The sequence below is a fragment of the Melozone crissalis genome, unplaced genomic scaffold (genome assembly GCF_028551555.1).
Source record: "Melozone crissalis strain CALT ecotype California unplaced genomic scaffold, PUWL_Pcris_2 ptg000485l_1, whole genome shotgun sequence".
Taxonomy (NCBI): domain Eukaryota; kingdom Metazoa; phylum Chordata; class Aves; order Passeriformes; family Passerellidae; genus Melozone; species Melozone crissalis.
This window is the reverse complement of record NW_026536196.1, coordinates 111163-124402: the sequence shown is the minus strand read 5'-3', so window position 1 is coordinate 124402 and position 13240 is coordinate 111163.

Sequence of the window (13240 nt, the reverse complement as noted above, 5' to 3'; positions counted from 1 at the left end):
CAGGGGTATTTGGGGGCGTCCCTGGGGGTCCCGGGGGAAATTTTGGGGTTCCCAGGGGGATTTGGGAGGGTCCCAGGAGGGCATGGGCAAAGTGGGGTTTGGGGGGCACCACGGGCACGGCCCGGGCCAGCATCACCCGCGCCCCCAAAATGGGGAGGGGGCGGCGGGAGCTGTGCAGGGGGTCCGGGAGAGGCCCCAGGGATTTGGGGCGCCCGTCCCGGGTCGGATCTGGGGGTCCCGGGGGGTCCTGGGATTTGGGGGGCTCAGCCAGGAGCGGCCCCAGGGATTTGGGGCGCCTGTCCTGGATCGGAATTGGGGGTACCGGGGTGTCCCAGGATTTGGGGGGCTCGGCCAGGATCGGCTCCAGGGGTTTGGGGGTGTCCCAGGATTTGGGGGGCTCGGCCAGGATCGGCTCCAGAGATTTGGGGCACCCGTCCCAGATCAGATTTGGGGGTCCATGGGGGTCCCAGGATTGGGGGGCACCACCCTGGGTCACATTCAGGGGTCTGGGGGGCTCACCGCACATCGGCTCCAGGGATTTGGGGGTGTCCCAGGATTTGGGGGGCTCACGCCAGATCGGCTCAAGGGGTCTGGGGGGCTCTGAGAATCTGGGGGGCTCATCCTGGATCAGCTTCAGGGATTTGGGGGGCTCATCCCAAATGGGCTCCAGGGATTTGGGGGGCTCCAGGGGTCCAGAGGGCTGCAGGGATTTGGGGGGATCAGCGTGGATCAGCTCCAGGGGTTTGGGGGGCTCATCCCAGATCAGCTCCGAGATTTTGGGGGGCTCATCCTGGATCAATTTTGGGGGTCTCAGGGACCCATCCTGGATCAGCTCCAGGTTTTTGGGGGCAGGGGGAGAGGGGGAGGTCAGGGTGGTCCTGGGGGTGACACCGGCCCCATCCGGGACCCCCCCAGGAACAGCCCCCAGGGTTGGGGGCTCGGGGGGCTCTTGGGGGGGCTGGGCTGGAGGAGACCCCCCAAAATCCCGGGGATCCCCCTCCTCTGGGATGAGGGGCTGGGATCCAGCTCCATCCGCCCCCCCATTCCCAGCGGGACCCCCGAGCCCCCCTCCCTCACCCCACACCCCCATCCTGGGGCTGGGGTCTCCCTCTGTGGCCCCCTCCCCATGGGGGTGCTGGGGGGGGTCCCCCACTCCTGGACCATCCTGTTCTGGGGGCGTTTGGGCCAAAATTTCTGGGATTTTGGGGGTCTCTGAGATCTCCAGGACTTTTGGGATTTCTGGGATCTCTGAGATCTCTGTGATCTCCAGCATTTTTGGGATCTCTGGGATCTCTTGGTTCTGTGGGATCTCTGGGATCTCCGGGATCTCCAGGATTTTGGGGATCTCTGGGATCTCCTGGATCTCCAGGGTCTCCAAGACTTTTGGGGTTTTCGGGGTCTTTGACACCTCTGGGATCTCCAGGACTTTTGGGATTTCTGGGATCTCCAGGATCTCTCGGTTCTCTAGGGTCTCCAGGACTTTTGGGATTTTTGGGGTCTCTGACATCTCTGGGATCTCCAGAACTTTTGGGATCTCTGGGATCTCTGGGATCTCTTGGTTCTCCAGGATTTTTGTGATTTTTGGGGTCTCTGGCATCTCTGGGATCTCTGGGATTTCAGGGATCTCTGGGATCTCCAGGATCTTTTGGTTCTCCAGGGCTGTCCCCTGACTCAGGGGTCCCTCGGGGGTCCCCAGGGGGCTGAGCTCGTCGTGGGCGCTCAGGAAGATTTCGTCGGGGTCGGAGTCGGGGTCGGAGGCGCCGGGGGCCAGGAAGAACATGTCCTGCTCCGTGCACTCCTCGATGGACAGGTAACTGTCGGGCTGCTCCGCCCAGCGCTCACCTGGCTGCGGGGAGGGAGGGGGGACACGGATGGGACCCCCAGGCACGGGCGGGAAACGCGGGTGGGTTCACTGTGTTCCCATGTCCATCCCATTGATCCCAATCCATCAATCCCATTGATCCCATTGATCCCATCCCATCTATCCCATTGATCCCAGTGATCCCATTGATCCCATTGATCCCATTGATCCCAACCCATCTATCCCATTGATCCCATTTATCCCATCCCGTCCCATCGATCCCATCCCATCCCATCCCATTGATCCTGTTGATCCCGTTGATCCCATCCCATTGATCCCATTGATCCTATCCCATCGATCCCATCCCATTCCATCTATTCCATTGATCCCATTGATCCTGTTGATCCCATTGATCCCATCCCATCAATCCCATGGATCCCATTGATCCCATCCCATCTATTCCATTGATCCCATTGATCCCATCCCATTGATGCCATTGATCCCATCCCATCCCATTGATCCCATCGATCCCATTGATCCCATCCCATCAATCCCGTCCCATCAATCCCATTGATCCCATCCTACCTATTCAATTGATCCCATTGATCCCATCGATCCCATTGATCCTATGCCATTGATCCCATCCCATTGATCCCATTGATCCCATCCCAACCCCACTGATCCCACCCCCTCCTCCCGCCTCCCCCACTCCCGCCCCATCCCCAAATCTCAAATCGCCGGGTGCTCACGTTCATGAACCCGCTCTCCATCCCCTCCTCCATGGCCGGGAACCCGTCCCCGATCCCGGGGGTCCCGTCCTCAATCCCGAGGATCCATTCTTCGATCCCGATGGTCCCATCCTCGATCCTGGGGGTCCCATCCTCGATCCCGGGTGTCCCATCCTCGATCCCGGGGCTCCGCGGCGCCGCCTCAGTGTCGCCACCACCCTCCAGCCACGTCTCGGGGCCGTCCAGGAAGGCGAAGGAGTCGCGGAGCTCCAGGGAGAGCCGGCTCTGCTCCGCATCTTCTGCGGGAGAGCCGGGAGCGCTCGGTACCGGCACCCACCTGATCCCGGGGTCCCCCAATCCCGGGGTCCCCCAATCCCGGTGTCCCTCTGATCCCGATGTCCCCTTGATCCCAGTGTTCTGCCAATTCTGGTGGCCCTCCAATCCTGGTGTTTCCCGATCCGGGTGTCCCCCAATCCTGCTGTCCCTTCTATTCCGATGTCCCCGAATCCCGGTGTCCCCCTGATCCCGCTGTTCCCCTGATCCCAGTGTCCCCTCTATCCCGATTTCCCAGATCCCAGTGTCCCCCTAATCCCGGTGTCCCCTCTATTCCATTGTCCCCCCGACCCCAGTGTCCCCCTTATTCTGGTGTCCCACTCCATCCCAGGGTCCCCCAATCTCGCTGTCTCCTCTATTCTGATGTCCCCTCTATCCCGGCATCCCCCTGATCCCGGTGTCCCCTCTATCCCGATTTCCCAGATCCCAGTGTCCCCTCTATTCCAATGTCCCTCCAATCCTGGTGTTCCCCCTAATCCCGATATCTCCCTGATCCTGATGTCCCTCAATCCCGGTGTCCCCTAGTCCCAGTGTCTCCCCAATCCCGTGGTCCCTCTAATCCCAGTGTCACCCCAGTCCTGGTGTCCCCTCTAATCCCAGTGTCCCCCCAATCCCGGTGTCCCTCCAGTCCCAGTGTTCCCCCAATCCCGGTGTCCCCCTAATCCTAGTGTCACCCCAATCCCGGTGTCCCCCAGTCCCGGTGTCCCCGCGGTCCCTCGGCGGTCCCACACCGCGGGCTCTCACCGGAGCGGGGCCGGGGGTCCCGGGCGGGCTCGGGGGCGCTGCCGGGGCTCTGCTCCCGTTCCAGCGCGGGGCACGGGAGCCCGCGGGTGAGGCGGGACAGGTTGGAGGTGATGTGCGGCGGGACGGTGACCGCGTAGGGGCCCGAGATGTGCAGCCCCGCGCATTTCTCGGCGCGGGAGCGGCCGCCGACCCCCGGCCCGGCCCGGGGGGCTTTGGGGGTGGTGGGCTCCGACTTGGTGCTGCTCTCGGCCGCCGCTTCCAGCGGCTCCTCCAGGCTCTCGTCCAGCTCCGGCGGCGGCTCCGGGGCCGCGGGGGTCGCGTCCGAGCTGTGCTGCCGCTGCGGCCGCAGCTTCACCGACAGCTTCGGCAGCAGCCGCGCCGCCTCCGGGCCTGCGGGGGAACGCGTCCGGAACGGGGCCGGGGTACCGGGGGGACCGGGAGGACCGCGGGGTGTGGGGGGACCGCGGGGTGCGGGGGAGTCAAGGGAAGTGGGGGTCCCGGGGGTAACAGGGGGATCCCGGGTTATGGGGGGATCACAGGGTGTGGGGATCTGAGGGGACAGAGGGACAATCCCAGGGGACGGAGGGACAATCCCAAGGGAACAGAGGGATAATCCCCATAGGGACAGAGGGACAATCCCAGGGGACACAGGGACAATCCCCAGGGACAGAGGCCCCCCTTACCGGACGGTCCGGAGGGGCCGGAGCTGAGCGAGTCCATGCTCTTGGCCGGCCGTAGAGTGACCTTCCCGCACTTCTCTGGGAATGGGGCGGGAGAAGGGGATTTGGGGAATTTTGGGGGGATTTGGGGGGATTTTGGGGGGTATTTGGGGATAACCCCCCCTAGACCATGGGTTCCCCCGAATTCCCACCTTTTTCCTCCGCCTTCCCCGATTTCCGCTTGGCCTCGTGCCCGGAGCGGCCCAGGTTGAAGATGGATCTCCACTTCTTGGCCTTGAGGGAGCCCTTGCTCCTGTGGGGACACCTGGGATACACCTGGGCACACCTGGGCACACCTGGGGGCACCTGGGGGCACCTGGGATACACCTGGGATACATCTGTGTACACCTGGGGGCACCTGGGCACACCTGGGATACACCTGGGCATGCCTGGGATACACCTGGGCACATCTGGGGAGACCTGGGATGCACCTGGGCACATCTGGGGGACACTTGAACATATCTGGGGGCACCTGGAATACATCTGAGGGTACCTGGGATATACCTGGGCACACCTGGATACTGCATACACCTGGGCACGCCTGGGCACACCTGGGGGCACCTGGGATACACCTGGGATACACCTGGGCACACCTGTGATACACCTGGGCACACCTGGGGGCACCTGGGATATACCTGGACACACCTGGGATATACCTGGGCACACCTGGGGGCACCTGAGGTACACCTGGACACACCTGGGGTGCACGTGGGGACACCTGGCATACACCTGGGGACACTTGGAATACACCTGGGCACAACTGGAGGGACTTCTGAGCACACCTGGAGGGACACCTGGGGGGCGCCTGGACACACCCTGGCACACCTGGGGCCACCTGGGTCACAGTGAGTTGGGACCACCTGAGCCAGGCTTGGGGTTTGGGGGGTCCCCGGGGTGGGTTGGGGATGTCACCTGTGCCCAGGTGTCCCTGGTGGCCGTACCTGTGCTCGCTGAGCTCGATGATGGTGTGGTAGGGCCGCATCTGGGGGGGGCCGTCGCCCTGGCTCAGCGCGGCCGGGACGTGCAGGGTGGGGACAGCCCCGGGCAGGAGCAGCGAGTGACGGGGACTGTCCCCACCTGGTGCCCAAAATGGGACAATGTCACCTCAGGGACCCAGAATGGGACAGGGTCACCTCAGGGATCCAGAGACCCCAGCCTGGGACCCCATAATGGGACAGGGTCACCTCAGAGAGCCCCAGCTTGGGATTTAGGGATTGACATGGAGACAATCCCCACCTGGGACCCCAAAATGGGACAGGGTCACCTCGGGGACCCAAAATGGGACAATATCACCTCAGAGACCCTCAGTGTCCTGAGACCTCCAAAATGTGACAGGGTCACTTCAGGGACCCCAGCCTGGGATCAGGGAGTGCCAGAGGGACAGTCCCCATCTGGGACCCAAAATGGGACAGTGTCAACTCAACTTCACCTTGGAGACCCCCAAAAATGGGGAGTCAATGTCCCCTGGGACCCCCAATGTCCCCTTGGGACCCCCACCCAAGGTCAGGGGGGATTTCCCACCTGGAGACCCCCAAACCGGTGTCCCCCTCAATGTCCCCATAGTGTCCCCACGGTGTCCCCGCAGTGTCCTCCCAATGTCCCCGCAGTGTCCCTCTGCTGTCCTCACAGTGTGCCTCTGATGCCCCCCCAATGTCCCTGCAGTGTCCCCCCCACTGCCCCCATGGTGTCCCCTCAACGTCCCCATGGTGTCCCCATGATGTCCCTCTGATGTTCCCCCAATGTTCCCCTGCAGTGTCCCCACGGTGTCCCCACGACGTCCTTCCGCTGTCCTCGTGGTGTCCCCCAGTGTCCCCCCAATGTCTCTACTGTGTCCCCCCAATTTCCCCACAGTGTCCTCCCAGTGTCCCCACAATGTCCCCCCGCTGTCTCTGCAGTGTTCCTGTGGTGTCCCCATGGTGTCCCTGCAGTGTCCCCTCACTGTCCCCAAAGTGTCCCCCCGAAATCCCACAGTGTCCCTGTGGTGTCCCCTTGCTGTGCCCCCACTGTCCCCACAGCGTCCCTGCAGTGTCCCCCTGTTATCCCCCTGCTGTCCCCATGGTGTCCCCACGGTGTCCCCCTGATATCCCTGCAGTGTCCCCCAATATCCCACAGAGTCCCTGCAGTATCTCCCCAATGTTCCCCTGGTGTCCCTGCGGTGTCCCCCCAATATCCCACAGTGTCCCCACGGTGTCCCCCGGTGTCCCCTGGTGTCCCTGCCTGGCAGCGGCGCGTCCCCGAAGAGCTGCTCCACGTGTGTGAGGATGAACTCCACCACGATGGACTGCACGCGCACCTCCATGAACGCCGCCGTGCCGTTGAACCCCGAGGCCTCGATGTCCCTCGAGCTGGGCACAGCGGGGACAGCGGGGTCACCAATGGGTGAGGGGACAGGAGGGTCACTTCAGAATGAGGGGACAGTGGGGTCAGCCCAGGGTGAGGGGACAGCAGGGTCACCTCAGGGTTAGGGGACAGCAGGGGACAGTGGGATCACTGTGGGATGAGGGGACAGCAGGGTGAGGGGGACATTGGGGACAGCAGGGTGAGGGGACATCAGGGGACACACAGGATGGAGGGTGATGGGGCTGAGGGTGACAGGGATAGCAGTGACAGGAGTGAGGGTGACAGGGCTGAGTGTGATGGGGATGAGGGTGACAGAGCTGAGGGTGACAGGCCTGAGGGTGACAGGACTGACAGTGATAGTTACAGGTGACAGTGACAGGATTGAGGGCGACGGGGGTGAGGGTGATGGGGTTGAGGGTGGCAGTGACAGGTGACAGTGACAGGCCTGAGGGTGACAGGACTGAGGGTGACAGGGCTGAGTGTGGCTGGGGTGATAGTGATGGGGCTGGCAGTGACAGGGGACAAGTGACCAGATTGACAGTGACAGTGACAGGTGACAGCAACAGGTGACAGTGACAGGTAACAGCACAGGTGACAGTGCCAGGTGACAGTGCCAGGTGCCAGGTGTCCCTCACCGCAGCAGGTTGGGCGCCCAGACGATGGCCAGGTTCCTGGCGTGCATGTTGGTGCGCCCGCTGTGCGCCGCCATGCGCAGCAGGTGCCGCATCAGGAACTCCAGCGTCCTGCGACAGCAGCGCCACACCTCAGTGCCACCGCAGGGGACACAGCGACACCGCCCAGGGGACACTGCCGGGGATGTCACCACCGCCCTTCACCTGTAGTGAGGCGCCGGCAGCTCCTTGAGCACCTCCTTGATCTTCACCAGCCGCGCCTCCTCCATCTGGATGGCCACCGCGTCCTGCGGGCACAGCGCGGTGACGGCGCGGTGACAGAGCCACCCGCCACCCTGGGGACACTCTGGGGACATCAGGGACTCACGGCGAACTTGTCGTAGAGCTGGTAGGTGAGCAGGGGGTTGGGCAGCTCGCGGCAGTAGGCCTTGCACAGGGAGCTGACGCAGTGAACGTCCTGCAGGTAAATGTCCCGCGACAGGTCCGGGCTGCGCTGCGCCTCAAACTCCGTCCTGGGGTGGGATTTGGGGTTTGGGATTGGGGATTTGGGGTCTGGGATTGGGGACTTGGGGTCTGGGCTGCGCTGGGCTTCAAACTCCTGCCAGGGATTGGGATTTAGGGTTTGGAGTTTGGGGATTGGGATATGGATCTGGGCTGCACTGCACCTCAGACTCCTGCCTGGGGTTTGGGATTTGGGGTTTGGGCTTTGGGGATTGGGATTGGGGTTTGGGAGTTGGGGTTAGGGATCTGGGATTGGGATTTGGGGATTGGGACTGGGGTTTGGGATTTGAGGTCGGGACTGCGCTGCACCTCAAACTCCTGCCTGGGTTTGGGATTTGGGGTTTGGGATTTGGAATGTGGGACTGGGGATATGGCCTTGGCATCCAGACTGTGCTGCACCTCGAACTCTTGACTGTGGTTTGGAATTTGGGATTTGGGATTTGGGATTTGGGATTTGGGATTTGGGATTTGGGATATGGCTCTGGGTTCCCGCAGGAACGGGGGAGAAAAGCGCTCAGGGGAGGAAGCAGAGGAGGGGAAAACTGTCCGGGGGAAAGTGAAAGAGAACGGGCAGGGAAAACCCCAAAAACAATAAAGAGGGAAAAAGGGAAGGAAAGGAGTGGGGGAAGAGGGGTTGGAGCGGGATGGGGGAAGGGAAGGGGCCGGGGAGGTGTCAGCCTGAGTCCCGTCCCATCCCTGCTTCCACCTTTTCTCATCCCATTCCTGTCCCCTCCCTCCCTCTCAGTCCCCGCATCCTCCAGACTCCACCCCCATCCCATTGATCCCATCCCAATCCCGACCTCTGCCCCATCCCCATTCCCAGCCCCGTTCTCATCCCAATCCTGAGTCCCCTATCCGCCTCTGTCCCGATCCCGCCCAGTTCCCACCAGATCCCAGTCCCACCTCAATTCCTCCCCATTCCCGGCCCAATTCCTGCTCCATCCTGATCCTGGTCCCCATCCCTGCTCTGTCCCCATTCCTGCCCCAGTCTCTGATCCTGATCCCCTCCCATCCCTGTTCCTGTCTCTATTCCTGCCCCAATCCCAATCCATCCCATCCCATCCTATCCCATCCCCAGCCCCATCCTCATCCCATCAATCCCATCCCATTGATCCCATCCCACTGATCCCACCCCATTGATCCCATCCCACTGACCCCATCCATCCCATCCCATTGATCCCATCCTGTCCCCAATCCCATCCCCAATCCCCTCTCCAGTCTTGATCCCAGTCTCATCCCATCCCAATCCCATCCCAATCCCATCCCCAGTCCCATCCCGATCCCGTTCCCGTCCCCAGTCCCGTTCCCAATCCCCATCCCCATCCCGGTCCCGCTGACCGCAGCCGCTGTGTGTTGGAGGACACCCCGGACAGGCGGTAGATGCCATCGACCACCCCGTGCTGCTCCACGAACTCCGTGCAGCTCCGGACAACCTGCGGCACTGCGGGGCACGGCCCGGCCCCAAGGGGTCCCGGTGAGCCCCATTCCATGGGACCCCACTGATCCCAAATCCCACAGGGTCCCAGTCAGCCCAATCCCATGGGATCCCTGTGAGCCCCATGCCATGGGATCCCAGTGATCCCAGCCCCACAGGGTCCCGGTGAGCCTGATCCCATGGGATCTCGCTGAGCCCGGCCCCGCAGGGTCCCAGTGAGCCCCGTCCCAAGGGATCCCAGTGATCCCAAATCCCACAGGGCCCCAGTGATCCCGGATCCCACAGAGCCACTGGTTCCCGAGGAACGGGGCCACCAAATCCCAAAGGATGGAGCCACCAACCCCACAGAGATGAGGCCACCAAATCCCAAGAAATGAGAACACCAACTTCACTGGGATGAGGCCACCACCTTCCAAAGCATGGAGCCACCAAATCCATAGAGATGAGGCCACCAAATCCCAAGGAACAAGGCCACCAAATCCACACGGATGGAGCCACCAAATCCACAGAGATGAGGCCACCAAATCCCAAGAGATGAGGACACCAATTACACTGAGATGAGGCCACCAAATCCCAAGAAATGAGAACACCAACTTCACTGGGATGAGGCCACCACCTTCCAAAGCATGGAGCCACCAAATCCATAGAGATGAGGCCACCAAATCCCAAGGAACAAGGCCACCAAATCCACACGGATGGAGCCACCAAATCCACAGGGATGAGGCCATCAAATCCAAAAGGATGGAGCCACCAAATCCATGGGAATGGAGCCACCAAATCTCAAAGGATGGAGCCACCAAATCCGCAGGGATGAGGCCACCAAATCCCAAGGAGCAGGGCCACCAAATCCACGGGGATGAGGCCACCAAATCCCAAAGGATGAAACCACCAACCCCAAGGAACAAGGCAACCAAATCCCAAAGGATGGAGCCACCAAATCCACAGGGATGAGGCCACCAAATCCCAAGGACCAGGGCCACCAAATCCATGGGAACGAGGCCATCAAATCCCAAAGGATGGAGCCGCCAAATCCCAAAGGATGAAGCCACCAAATCCACGGGGATGAAGCCACCAAATCCCAAAGGATGAAGTCACCAAATCCCAAGGAACGAGGCCACCAAATCCCGAGGAAGAGGGCCACCAAATCCCAAAGGATGGAGCCACCAAATCCCAAAGGATGGAGTCACCAACCCCAAGGCCCAGACCCCTCCACCCCTCAGGCCCAACCCCCCTGAGATTGGAGCTCCAGCGAGCTCCAACCCCCCCAAATCCCGGCCGAGCCTCGGTGGCCGCAACGCTTCCTGGAGCCCCGGTGACGCAACGGGTGGCGCAAGTCCCCTCCGAGTCCCCTCGGGGGCCCCTTCCCTGCTTCCCACGGTGGCCCTGGTGGCCCTGGTGTCCCCTGGGGGGCTCAGGGAGGGTGGTGGCACTCACCGTCCTGCCCCGAGCGCTGGAGATGCTCCTGGAGGTCGCAGCCGAAGAGGCGCTCCCGGGAGCCGCCCTTGCGCCTCGCCCGCTGCCGGGCCTTGAGCGCCAGGGACATGGGGACACGGGGACAGCGCCGGGGACAGCGCGGGGGACACGGCCGGGGGCGCGGGGGCCACGCCAGGGGGGTCCCGGCGCTGTCCCCGCGGGGGTGGCAGGAAGGCGGAGGCCGCGCTCGAGGCGCTTCCTGCTCCCCGCGGCCACAGCGAAACCACAGTGAGGGCGGGGACGCCTGCGCACACGCGTGTGCAAGGGGCACGCCCTGGGGACAGGGGAGGTGTGAGTGTGTGAGGAACACGGCCTGGGGACACCTGAGTGTGTGAGGGACATGGCCTGGGGACACCTGAGCGTGTAAGGGACACCTGAGTGTGTGAGGGACATGGCCTGGGGACACCTGAGCGTGTAAGGGACACACCTGGGGACACCTGAGTGTGTGAGGGACATGGCCTGGGGACACCTGAGCGTGTAAGGGACACACCTGGGGACACCTGAGTGTGTGAGGGACACCTGGGTGTGTGAGGGACACACCTGGGGACACCTGAGTGTGTGAGGGACACCTGAGCGTGTAAGGGACACACCTGGGGACACCTGAGTGTGTGAGGGACACCTGGGTGTGTGAGGGACACAGCCTGGGGACACCTGAGTGTGTGAGGGACACGGCCTGGGGACACCTGAGTGTGTGAGGGACAGGCCTGGGGACAACTGAGTGTGCAAGGGACAGGCCTGGGGACACCTGAGTGTGTGAGGGACACCTGAGTGTGCAAGGGACACACCTGGGGACACCTGAGTGTGTGAGGGACATGTGAGTGTGCAAGGGACACCTTGCACCTGAGTGTGTGAGTGACATACCTTGGGGACAGGGACAAGCCAATGTGTGTTACACACCTGGCATCACTCAGGCTCATCTGGGGGCATTTGACCACACCAGGGGACACCTGGGGACAGCTGGCCATCCCTGGGGATGTCCTTGCACACCCCTTGCACACTTCCCCCCCCTTACACACTCCCCTGCCCCCCCACCACCTCACATGCACCCCCAGCCCCACCCCGGTCCCCAGTGCCACCCCTGTGTCACCCCCGTGTCACCCACATTTCATCCTTGTGTCACTGTGCCAACTGCATGTCACCTACACGTCTCAGTGTCACCTGTGTGCCACCTGTCTCACCCCTGTGTCACCCGCGTGTCTCAGTGTCACCCATGTCACCCCCGTGTCACCTGTGTGTTACCATGTCACCCGCATGGCTCAGTGTCACTCCCATGTCACCGTGTCACCCATGCCACCCCTGGGTCACCTGTCTGTCACCCCCATGTCACCGTGTCACCCCCATGTCACCTGCATGTTACCATGTCACCCCCGTGTCTGTCACCTCCATGTCACCCTCATGTCACCCATATTACCCATGTCACCCTCATGTCTCAGTGTCACCCACATGTCACCCACGCCATCCCCGTGTCACCCTCATGTCTCAGTGTCACTCCCATGTCACCCCCATGTCACCCACATTACCCATGTCACTCGCATGTTTCCCATGTCCCCCCCGTGTCCCCATTGTCCCCAAGGTGTCCCCAAGGTGTCACACCGGTCCCAGTCCCGCGGGTCCTTTATTTACAGGGTCTATACACGGCTGTACAGCCCCTCCCCCACCCGGGGGGGAGGGGACACGGCTGTCCCCAAGTGCCACCAACCCATGGGGGAGGGGACACGGCTGTCCCCAGTGCCACCCAGCCCGGGGAAAGGGGACACGGCTGTCCCCAGTGCCACCAACCCATGGGAAAGGGGACAGGCTGTCCCCAGGGCCACCACAGCCTGGGGGGGGTTGGGGGAACACGGGGGCTCCCCGGTGTCACCATGAGTGTCCCCAGCTCCTGGTTGGGTGGCACCTGGGGACAGGAGCTTGTCCTGGGGCTCGTCCCCAAGCCTGTGATGGCAGGGAGACGGCATTTGGGGGACCAGAGTCCATCTCTGAAGCAGGGAGGTGACACTTGGGGACCAGAGAATGTCCTTGAGCTCCTTGGTGGTGTCCCCAAGCCTGTGCCAGCAGCAAGGTGACACTTGGGGACCGAAGAATGTCCTGGGGCTTGGTGGTGTCCCCAACTCCATGTGCCAGCAGGGAGGTGACACTTGGGGACTGAAATCCATCCTTGTCCCCACACCAGCAGGGAGGTGACATTTGGGGACCAGAGTCCATCCTTGACCCCACAGCAGCAGGGAGGTGACACCTGGGGACCACAGCCAGTCCTGGGGCACTGTCCTTGTCCCCAACCCCACACCAGCAGGGAGGCGACACTTGTGGACCAGAGTCCATCTTGTCCCCACACCAGCAGGGAGGTGACACAGCAGGGAGGTGACACCAACAGGGAGGTGACACCGGGGGACTGAAGTCCATCCTTAACCCCACGCCAGGGAGGTGACACTTGGGGACCAGAGTCCATCCTTGTCCCCAGCTCCGCACCAGCAGGGAGGGGACACCAAGGACCAGAGTCCATCCTGACCCCACACCAGCAGGGAGGTGACACAGTC